Raw genomic sequence first — 11,983 nt, 5'->3', positions numbered from 1 at the left:
CTGCAAGCCCCCACCCCTTGTCCTCGCCGCTGCCCGCCCCTGCTCCCTCTCCCCGACTTTTCTCCCGAACAATCAGGGACTTGTGCTGGCGGCCGAGGGAGCCACGGAGCTGGCTGGCCGCGGAGGAGGCGACGTCATGGATTCCTGAGTGTGAAGTTTGCAGGAAAGCCCTTAGTTTTGGAGATGGCCGGGATCCAGCGGTTTCCATGGCGCTGGATAAACAGGAGGAAACAGTGAGGGAATCCCGTTATTTTACTGCATTGAAAGCCTATAAACACGGAGCGCGGGGAAGGAAGTCGCGTTCCCTCTCGAGTAAGCCCGAGCGCCCAGCCGCGCCGGGAGCGGGAGCGGGAGGTGGGAGCCGGGAGCCGGGAGCCGGAGCCCGAGCCCGAGCCCGAGCCCGAGCCCGAGCCGGGAGCCCGAGCCGGAGCCCGAGCCGGGAGCCGGGAGCCGGGAGCCGGGAGCCGGGAGCCCGAGCCCGGAGGCGGCAGGCGCGCAGCTCCCGGGCCGCTCGCAGGCTCCTGGGCCGGGGCAGCCCGGCGAGCATGCTTTAGGGAGGACGGCCCCCGCGGCTCTCCCTCTCCCACGGCGCGCCGAGCCCCCATCCCCTCCAGATGCAGAGAGAGGCTGCGTTCAGACCGGGGCACTGCCATCCCCTCCGCATCATGGGGTCTGTGGACCAAGGTAAGCGACTCGCCTTCTCGTTCCGTCTTTTCGTCCCCCCGCGTCCCAGCCCTGTCCCTCCTGCTCCTTTCGGGCAGCGCTTTGAGCTCCTGGCTGAGGTCGCGGGGAGGCCCGGCGACTGCGGTCTCCTAGGCGCGCAGGTAGAGGGGCAGGAGGAGGGGGGCCTTGGTCCTGGCCAAGGAGGGGAGACCCGGGCAGCCGGCTTGAGGCCACGTTGCGGGGGCAGTAAGGCGTCCCCAGGCGGGATTCCCTGGGCAGCTCTGTCATAAGGACTGTCCCCTCCGTGGCACAGTGGGAGAGATTCGCGCTACTAACCGCTGGCTGCTTAACCCTTCCAGCCCTGGGCTTCTGACAGCAGATGCCATTCCGCTGCATCATCATCATCATCATCATCATCATTTAGCTTTTTTTCTTCTTTTAGGAGAACACGCTTGACATCTGACTGTATAATAGATATAGTGATGAGGATTTTGCTTTTTAACAGAGCAGCAGATACCCGGGGACATTTAAACAACTTTCTTTCCCCCTTTTTGATGTGCCTGTTGGATACGGTCCTCCGCCCCCCCCCCCCCTTTTAATTGCAATGTACCATCAGTTTGTTTGGCGATCTGATTACACTCTGCTTTCCGCGTTTCTGTCTTTCCCCCTCCTCTTGGAGTTCGCCCTGGAATCATACTATTTGGATCTTACGGGAGGGGCTTAACGCATGAGAATATGATATGAAAATAACCATCTGGTTGGGATCGCGGAGGGCTTTAGGCTGCACGCTAATGAAGCGGGCTTTAAGAGCGGGAACCAGGCAATGTGATGCGTTTTTCAGAGGCCAGCCCCGCGTGCAGCGGGGGGCACTGCCCAGCCGGCAGGACTGCAAGAGTTAAGTGAAATAAATATGCGTAGGAGGAGTTAGCCTCGTGTCATAAAATCGGAGTTGAATGTAGGTTTTGTGCTCTGTGTGGCTGATTAAAGTTCTGGGGGAAAAGAAATGACAATTTCAGTAAATAAACCTGAAGGGCTTTTTTTTTTTTTTTTAAACCCAAATGAGGCCAAATGCCTTGGGTTAGGTAAATGGTGTGCTTTGCCACAGCGGACCTCAGTGGCGTACCTTTTTAGCTGAGTTGCACTTTTGAAAGCAAGACCCTGCCAATGCTTTGAACATTTTTATGGGTACCAGTTTATCCTGTCCTCTGCCAGTGGCCAAGCATATGACAGCCATGACCACAAGACATCACCAGCACGGCATCGTCTGTGAAAGCGATACCCTCAGCCAGCTGACAGATCCCTTATGGACACGAATTGGTTTTTACTGTCATACGTACCGGAAAATGGTGTTTGATGTTATGATGGTGGGGGTGGGAGTGGGGACAGACTAATGCCACATTTAGCTCTATCAGAAAGAGAGAGAGAAACAGAGAGCTTGGAGGAGAAATTGGGCTTCTGTTTCACTGTGTGATCTAACACAAGCCTCACATTTTATTGGGGTGGCTACACCTCTGCTCTGGGTTTATGAACTTGCTGCTCTCCCCAGGTTTTGAAGTATGTGTATTTTGGGTGTGCACGTGCCTTGCCTTCCCTCCCCGGCCCAAGCTCATGTGTGCAGGGATTGTGAGTATGTGCGTGCCAGGGTGTGTGTATGCATGTGGGAGACAGGGTACCACATTGTTCCCGGCAAACCACACTTGGCATGCCAAGGCAGCTGGGCACCAGAATACAATTCCAGGCGTCAGAGACAACCGACATGAGGGCTTCAGCCGTGTCTTGCATCGGGGTCTCCTGAGGGAAAAACCGAATGGCCCTTGAAACTCATATACCGCCATGAGCCTAGGAACAGACCTGAAGTGTGCATGCAGATGGGCGGGGCAGCAATAGTGAATAGAAATATTTGCATGGTAAGAAAATACTGACCTTGCTGTGCAGCTCCAGGTCAAGGTCCTGGGAAAAACTGAAGAGCTGAAAGAGGTGTGTTCAGTTTTATCTGAAGGGGGATGATGGAAAGTATTTTAGGAATAAACAAACCCAGGATGAGCTCTGCTCACTCCCAGACCCAAACTCCCAGTCTTCTGCTTGGATTAGAATTCCTGCTTGGCCGCATTGCAACTGTGTGATCTTGGGCAAGTGACTTAACCTCTCTGTGCCTCGGTTTCTACATCTGTGAAATGGGGCCAATAATAATGTCTCCCTTATAAGTTGCTGTGAGATTCAGTGAGGTAACACAGGTAAGGCCCCTACTATGGGGTCATGCTCGCAAGTCAGCACTTGGTCAACTTGGTTAAAGATGCAAAACAACAACCCGGTGACATAGACACGGGATTTCACAGCAAAAATTCTTTGAAGGGATGCGGTGCTTTAAATCTCTCAAGGTGCTCTTTTAATAATATATTTTTTTAAGATTTTATTTATTTATTTGAGAGAGAGAGAGAGAATGAGAGACAGAGAGCATGAGAGGGAGGAGGGTCAGAGGGAGAAGCAGACTCCCCGCTGAGCAGGGAGCCCGATGCGGGACTCGATCCCAGGACTCCAGGATCATGACCTGAGCCGAAGGCAGTCGCTTAACCAACTGAGCCACCAGGATCATGACCTGAGCCGAACGCAGTCGCTTAACCAACTGAGCCACCCAGGCGCCCCAAGGTGCTCTTTTAACTTATTGGAGCTTCCCAGTGGCACAGATTGGGCTAAGATCATGGCTTCTAAAGCCTGTTTCCTCAGCTGCACCAGGGAATAACGATGGTGGGGACCTCGGGGGGGTTGTCATGAGCGTCCCATGAAATCGTGCGCACGAAACCCTCACCTCTGTGCTGAACATGAGGTAAACACACACTAAAGGTTATTATTGCCTGACAGTTGAGGACCAAGAGAGCTACTTTGTCTGAGGTCACACAGCAGGTTAGCAGCACAATGCCTGGCGCACGTACGTGCGTGGTAAGTACAATTATCGTCTCCTTCACGGAGGAGGGGAGCGAAGCCCAGAGAGGTGCAGTAACTGGCCAACCGTTACCCAACAGGGAAGTGGAGGAGCCATAATTTGAATCCAGCCTCTTGACCATATGCTCTGTTGCCTCTGGAACTCATTCATATTATCCCAGTTCTTCATAACACCATTTGACAGATGAGGGAGCGGAGGCAGACTGGACCCTGGTCCTGGGTTCTTTTTGCAGTACCATGTTGTTCCCTGACATATCCTGGAAGGGAAAGAGAGCAGTGTGGGAGGAGGTGAAGGGTACAAGCATCATCAGTAGAGTCAGGGAAACTGAGGCAGCAGCTGATTTTTTTTTTTTTTCAGTTGTAGGGTGAATGGGGAGGCTTCTTGCCTTGCCTCAGGGGAACGAAGGTGTGATGTGTCCACGTCCAGTAGAGGAAGAACAGTCCCCAGGCGGCCAGGAGGCTCTTAAGCCAGCACTGCCTTCTGCCTGCACTGGTCAGAGACCCTTCCAAGGGCCCCTCCGCCTGGCTAAGCCCTTCTGTCAATCCCCCTCAGCCCACCTCCAACAAGGCCTTCAGGTCTCTCCTTCCTTCCCTAGAACTTCAGAGAGAAACACTCATTTTCCCAGACGCTCCTCCAACTACCTTTATTGCAAACGTTCCTTAATTGGGTCGTACACCCCTTTAGGACAGGGCCAGGTCTATTTCTGTGTCTATGATGGGGCCCAGGACACTTCTACACTGGAGAAGCCAATAGCTTGAGATCTGAGTGATCTGAGTTCAAATTTTGGCTCTGCCACTTGCTAGCTGCATGACCTTAGGCAGGTAACTTACTTCACTTTCCTGTGTCTCAACTACTCCACGGATAAAAGGATGACCGTCATAATATGTGGAGTAATAGTTAATAACTGAGCATCAACCAATCAGAACAGCAGGGGCAGGGTCCCAACAGACTCCCCTGCTGGCCCAGGTTTTAACCCTTTGTTTGCTGAATGGCGGGGAAGGTCCCAAGACAGCAGAGACCCTTAGAGGGGATGACGGCAATGATTTATTAATCTTTGGAGAGTTTCAATCTTTTAATAAACAATATGACCCTCAAAGTACCCCCTTCATAAATAATTGCTGTCATTATTACTGTATTATTCGTTAGTTCAATATTTACCCTACACCCCGCTCCCCCCCCCCCCCCCCCCCGCCAAATCCAAACTAAAAAGCCAGTTACCAAGTGCTTTCTCTTGCATTTTCGCCTTGGATCAATCTCCCTGACTACTAATGTGAGTGATGGAGTATTTCACATCTCGCCCGGAAGAAGCCAGGCAGGTTTCTATTTTTGTTCCTTTGTTAGAACAGGGATGTGAGTCTCTGACCGCCCAGACTGGATTGGAGGCCCCCGCCCTGTGCTACCCCATCCTGTGCTGGTCTCACTGGGGGTAACTGGCCATGCTTCATCTGTGTCTTCTTTCAGACTTCAACTCCAGGAAGCAGAAACCACAGCTGTCTTGTTCACTCCTGTGGCCCCAGGGCCTTGAACAATACCTGGCACTTAGTAGGTGCTCAGTAATTTGTGTTTAATGGCTGGACAGATGGATGAATGGATGACGCACAGTGAGGGGGGTAATGTGATCTGCTAAGGCCACAGAACTAAGACTTAAACTCGGGAGCACTGTGCCTGCTTTTTGGCTCACTCTCTTTGTTCTCTTTTTCACAATGACGGTGGCCTTTGACTTCCACGTTTTCCCACCAAAGGCTAGAGACCTAAACAGGATTCTTCCTGGGCCATCCAACAGGCACATGCTTTCATGCTGTTGTCTGCAAAGAATCGGCCCCAAAGACCACCACTTCTGGACTGCCAACTACGTGCCAGGCACCATCCTATGGCTCTCCCATGTGCCACCTCATTAACCTCACACCAGCCTGACAGCTACCATGCCCATCTCGCACAAGGAAGCACAGTCACCCCCCAGGGTAACACGGCTAAGTCACAGAGCTTGGACGCAACCCACTCTGCCCTGTCGCTCCCTGTTAAGCTGATGATCATAACAACAAGGGGCTGTGTTTTCTCTTTCCTGCACATTCTGTATGGCCAAGCCCTTTCCCCATATTATCTCGGTGGCTTCTCACAAAACCCCCAAGAGGCTGGTATAGAATATGATCCCCGTTTAGAGATGAGGAAACCGAGCTGGGGATGGTCAAGGCATTTCGAGGGCAGGCCCAGACCCAAGCTTGGCATTTCAGGGCCCCACGGTCTTGTGTCCCCTGCTTCCGGCCGCAGGAGCACACAGCAAGATGGTGAGTGGGAGAGGGGGGCTGTGGTGCCTAAAGGACCCCGCCCTCCACATCATGGGGAGCAGGGGGCTGTGGGCGGGGGTCTTCTCCTTCCTTCTGCTTTAACTCTCTGGGCTACTCAGTAACTTCAGGCAGCTCCCCTTCCCACCCTTTCTGGTTCTCTCCAGCACAGTGGGGCTGTCCAGGGGTCCATGTCCTCAAGGCCTCTCTTGGAGGCCGGAGCTCTCTTTGGTGACTGGCGCTGCTGCTGGGGGAGTCAGACCCACTCCGCTCCTCCGCACACACGCCCTTCGGGCCTTCCCTCAGCCCGAGCCAGCCTCACTACGCCTTTCCTCACGGCCCGCCTCATTCTCACCCCCGCTTAGGGGCTCCCTTGACCATTTCATCCATTTTCATCAACAGTTTTAGAGCACTTAGGGAAAGGGCAGTGACTGAGACAGAGCGTGAGGCAAACACCAAGCAAGTGAGCCCGGGAACATCCAAGATAGTTTCAAATGGAGTCAAATGCTAAAGACTCAATAGGAGCACAGAGTTGTGAATGGCCTGGTGTATGCACATATGCGTGCGTGTGCATGTGCATGCGTGTGCGTGTGAGTGCATGTGCATGTGTGTGCATGCATGTGCGTGCAGGCATATGTGTGTGTGTGGTAGGGTGTGCATGTTTGCATATGTGTATCCATGCATGTGTTTGTGTATGTGTGTATGTATATGTGTGCATGTGTATGTGCATATGCGTGCATACATGTGTGTATGTGTGTGTGCAAGTGTATGTGTACATGTGTGGGTGTATGAGTGTATGCATGCAGGAGTTACACACGAATATGTGTATGTATGTGCATATATGTGCCTGCATGTGTATATGGGTATGCATGTATATTTGTGTGCGTGCATGCATATGTGTGTACAGGTATGGCTGTATGTGTGTATATGTGTGTGCATGTGTATGTGCGTGCATGCTTGCATGTATACTGTACACATGTATATTTGCATATGTATATGCATGTATGTGTATATTGTGTATATGCGTGTGAGTGTATGTGTGCATGCGTGTATGTGTGTGCATGTGTGTATGCATGTGCATGTGTGCACGTGTATGTGCATGTGTATGACTGTATGTATATGTGTGTGCATGTGTATTTGTGTATGTACATGCATGTACGTTGTATATACGTGCGTGCGTGCATGTGCGCATGCGTGTATGTGTGTGTATGTGTGCGTGTGTGTATGCATGTATATGTGCCTGCGTGTGTGTGTGCATGCATGTGTGGTGGGTGGGAATATTCGTTTCCTATGGCTGCCATCACAAGTTACCACAAACTGGGTGGCTTAAAACAACAGAAATCTACTCTCTCACATTTTTGGAGACTAACAGTTTGAAATCAAGGGGTCAACAGGGCCATGATCTCTCCGAAGGATCTAGGGGAGGATCCTTTCCCATTCCTTTCAGCTTCTAGCGGCTCCTGGCAATCCTTGTAGATGCATCCCTCCGGTCTCTGTATCTGCTCTCACGTGGCCGCCTGCCTTGTGTGTATGTGTGTCCTCTCTTCTTCCCATAAGGATACCAGTCGCTGGATTCCAGCCTTTAGCTCTAATGAGCTCATCCTAACTTGATGACATCTGCAAAGGCCCTATTTCCGAATAAGATCACATTTGCAGGTACCTGGGGTTAGGAATTGAATATATTTTTGGGAAAAGACACAATTTAACCCACACAGTAGGGATTGCTGATTCAGACTGAATGGCCCCCTTCCTCTTTAAAGAGATGTCTTTTTCACTGCCCTCTGAATGTCTGGGGGAAGAGCATCCAGGCAGAAGGAGGAGGCCCTGAGGAGAGAGATGTGCTTGGAACATTCAGGGAACAGCAAGAAAGCCTGTATGGCTGGAGGCTGGAACCCAAAGGTGGAGGGGAGCACGACAGAAGATGAAATCAGGGAGGCAAGCCAGGGCGGGAGCAGTCTGAAATTCATTCTCAGGGTAATGGGGAGACACTAGGGGAATTTTAAGTGCACAGGGTGTGGTCTCGTTAATCTTTTCAAAGGATCATACTGACCATTAAGTGGAGAACAGCCTCTAGCTGGTAAGAGTAGGTGCTCAGAATGCAGATGGGTGCCCATTTCGGTGGCCTGGGTGGGAGATGGTGGTGGCTGGGACCAGCACAGGGCAGAGGAGGTGGGGAGAGGTGGTTTCCAGTCCACAGAGTGCTCTCCTTTGTGGTTCTCACACTACGTTCCCTGGAGCCCTGGGGTCCTGCAGGAATGGTCCATGCCTTTGGCCCCAGGGGTAGATGCCGTTAATTTTGTGAACAATACGAACCACTTTAGACACATCTTCCTCTTGGCCCAGCCTAGATGCCCCACGTGGGCCCCTCCTTCACCCTCTGCTATCATTGGGAATCACAAGACATTTTTCAGCGTTTCATCTTGGTCCAAAATGTCCCTTAGCAAATCCGCCCTTAGCTAATAAGCAAAGAACAGTGTGACTCAGTAATGAGTATCAGACTTGTGTGGGACAAAACCATTTCCGTGGTGGCATCTGTGACTTTAGAAGTAACATCACGACCCACTCTGTGCCTAGTTTCCTTAACTGAAACGTGGATAATAATAATCCTTATGCATGGCAGGGGGGGCGGGGTGCTTGGAGGTATAAAGATCCTGTCTGTGACGCTCTCAGCGTAGAGAAAGCGGTCAGTTCATGCTAGTTGCCACTTCATTTATTGTTTTAAATTCAAGTTAGTACTTTCCTTCAGCCTCACAACCTTCAAGTCTGTCCATTGTCCACCAAATCTCTAGGGTCTTTTCTGTAGGTTCTGGGTGGCCTACTTCAGTCGCTGAACCAGTAAGCCCAGTGGTGTGTGTGGAGGTTCCACTGGGGGCAAGGCACCAACTAGATGTTATGGAGAAAATCCAAGATATAAAAAGACCCGCTTGTTTGCATTTGAAAGATCAAGATTTTTCTTTTTGTATACTCGGGGAGACCCAATCATATGGGAAGCCATGTACATGGCTAAGTAACTAAAGGTTTAAGTGAAATCTAGTGATGGTTTTGACACAGGAATGCAAGAGAGACAGACGCCATGTGGTTTTATTGGGGGGCCAGGGTGTGGTCGTGCCGAAGGGCAGCAGGGTCGTGCCGGAGAGTCGCTGTGAGGTCCCTGAAGTCAGCTTGCTGTCCTCCTCACTCCCTGACTTCAAAGAGTGCAAAGTCAACACGGATGTTCCAGTCTGTGAAGACTATAGCAGGGGAGAGAATGGAGATGTGAAATGCAATACTGGGGGGCAGAGGCATCTAGGCGGATGGCCTGGGTGACAGGGGGGAGAAGGCAGATGGTTGAGAATGGTTGTGGGGGTGGGCAGAGACTAACCAACCCTTCATCCCCTAACTAGCCAACCGGCCGTGTCTGCCCGTAAGGCTCTGCTTCAGTAGATGAAGCTTCCCGGGCAGAGCGATGGCGGCTCCTCATGCTTAATCAAAGGCAAGTGCAGTGGTTTAGGAGGAAGGTGAGTTTGCCGACATGCTCCCCTGCTAAGGATCAGTTTCAGGAGGCAGAGGGGAATGTGCTATAAAGCAAGGAATGAAAAGGAGAAACGTTGGGGCGCCTGGGTGGCTCAGTTGGTTAAGCGACTGCCTTCGGCTCAGGTCATGATCCTGGAGTCCCGGGATCGAGTCCCGCATCGGGCTCCCTGCTCGGCAGGGGGTCTGCTTCTCCCTCTCACCCTCCCCCCTCTCATGCTCTCTCTGTCTCTCATTCTCTCTCAAATAAATAAATAAAATCTTTAAAAAAAAAAAAAAAAAGAAAAGGAGAAACGCAAGCAGGACATGCTGGGTGAGCAGGGACCAGGCAGGACGAGTCAAGAGCCTGGAAGCCAGGGTCTCACGCTCACATGCTCACGAGGACACGGGCCCGCTGGGTGGTGGCCTGAGAGCAACAGAAGCATCTGAAGGGAGGAGCTCCTACTCTGCTCCAGCCGACTGGTCCACGTGGAACTATGGACCTACTGTGGCCAGATCTTCCGGGTTTTTAGGAGATACTGGAAATTGGGATTTTTATGTAAAATATCCAATTTATTTTCTTTTAAAGATTTTATTTATTTATTTGACAGAAAGAGAGAGAGAGCAAACACAAGCAGGGGGAGCAGCAGAGGGAGAGGGAGCCGCAGGTTCGATCCCAAGACCCTGGGATCATGACCTGAGCCGAAGGCAGATGCTTAACTGACTAAGCCACCCAGGCGCCCCCAAATCTCCCAATTTAAAAATGTTAGTTTGGATTTAAAAAAACGCCCACGCAGGCCAAACACAATGGGCCTGCACGATGGGTTTGGCTGAGCTCTACGGCAAACCTGTGATTTCTGCTGCTGTCAGATGGAGCATCTTCGCACATTCCACACCTGGATTCAGGTTCGGGCTTTTAGGAGAACTCTCTTGGAGTCCGCACGGTCAGCGTCTGCACGGGAGGCAGCTGGCTTCAACCCACTGCCTTTTGCAGCAATCCCCTCCTGGAGAATTGTTTTCTCACGGCAGAGAAGTCCTGTGCAGGCTTTAAAAGACCCTGTGGGTGTCAGATTGGAGTAAAAGTCAGCTCTCGAACTGTCTTGTTTCCCCGATTCATAAGGAGCTCATTCCTGAGAATGGCTTTGGTGGGAAGGCAGAATAGAAGGGAACGCCAAAAGACTCCGTAATCGAGATGAGTAATATTTTAATGTAGTATTTTAAAAATCAAAATTAATGTCAAAAATCCATGCTGAACCAAAAATAAAAGTAAGAATTTTAAATAAAGACAGGATCAGTATTCCTCATTTTTCCTTTTTTTTTTTTTTAAGATTTATTTATTTATTTATTTGAGACAGAGAGAATGAGAGAGAGAGAGCACATGAGAGGGTGGAGGGTCAGAGGGAGAAGCAGGTTCCCTGCTGAGCAGGGAGCCCGATGCGGGACTCGATCCCAGGACTCCAGGATCATGACCTGAGCCGAAGGCAGTCGCTTAACCAACTGAGCCACCCAGGCGCCCTCATTTTTCCTTTTTGCCTCAGGCTCCGGTGTGGCTCTGCACAGCCCTGTTACTACTCATTCTGTCTTTATTAGGATTGTCATAGTTTGTTCACCAAGGATCCTTTTTTTTTTTTTTTTTTTGCGCATTCGTTTTGATTTTTAAAAACATGTGATGGAAATATCATTTCATCGATTGCTGAGTTACTTGGCGCTCTCTTGAGTCTAGACTCATTTGCCTTATCTGCGTTCCAGGCCTGGAGGAATCAAATGCATCCATCTATAAATTATAATAGTAACATGTGGGGTGATTATCCCAGGATGTGCTGGAGTCGAGGTAGGATTGTTTCTGGAACCTGGTAAACAGTGTTCCTGCTTTTTGAATCAGACTTAAAAATGTTTCAGTGCCTACATTTTATAATCAAGCTTTGATTACAGTGGGTGTTGTCAGCACGTGGAGTTTGTGATGAGAATTTGTGACTTATTCATTGTAGTCTGCCATCATGCCTTGGTGTGTCATTTGCGGGGCCTGGCACAAAGGGAAAGTGCAGCCCCGTGTTAAAAAATTAAGAATCTTATGACAGCAGAGCATTAAGTCAAGTGCGGGGTCCTTCTGAACACGGGGTCCTGTGTGACAGCCCAGGTTGTACACCCATGAAGATGGCCCGGAGGCCACTCGGGGAGCATTAAAGAATCCTTGAATATTAGAGCCAGAACGGGAGCTCAGGTATGACCAGTTCATCTCCCCATTTTACAGATGGAGAAACTGAGGCACAGAAAGGCCAGGTGACTTGCTTAAAGGTTGCAGAATGAGTTAGAGGAAGAACTTGGTTTGGATCCTGGGCTTCCCAGCTTGGGGATGTTTCATTTTCCACCACTAGGTCACCCCAACATTGGCCACACATTTGTGTTTTCACACCTGTGGGTACCATTGTCCTTCAGGGAGGTCAGTGGTTGGGGGGCAGTGGTGACTGGATTCAAATGTACCAGTCTTGTTATAATAACCCCAAGCACATATTTTCTATAACACAACATATATTCTAGAAGTATTTTTTCTCCTTCCTTTCTTTCTTTCTTTCTTTCTTTCTTTCTTTCTTTCTTTCTTTCTTTCTTT

At 50.5% G+C, this 11,983-nt stretch overlaps 1 protein-coding gene across 1 annotated transcript in view; it reads left to right on the top strand.

Annotated features, from left to right (window-relative positions):
• The first annotated feature begins 477 nt into the window (after positions 1–477).
• Positions 478–11,983, top strand: part of NFATC2 (nuclear factor of activated T cells 2) — a 158,415-nt gene continuing 146,909 nt past the window's right edge. Inside the window, exon 1 of the mRNA XM_035025417.1 lies at positions 478–684. The gene's annotated coding sequence lies outside the window, so the exon portion shown is untranslated. The remainder of the gene's footprint in view (positions 685–11,983) is intronic.

This window comes from Mirounga leonina, unplaced genomic scaffold, assembly GCF_011800145.1.
Source record: "Mirounga leonina isolate KUSES-001 unplaced genomic scaffold, KU_Mleo_1.0 Mir_195, whole genome shotgun sequence".
Classification (NCBI taxonomy): domain Eukaryota; kingdom Metazoa; phylum Chordata; class Mammalia; order Carnivora; family Phocidae; genus Mirounga; species Mirounga leonina.
The sequence above is the reverse complement of the archived record's forward strand: the minus strand, read 5'-3'. Positions and strand labels throughout refer to the sequence as shown.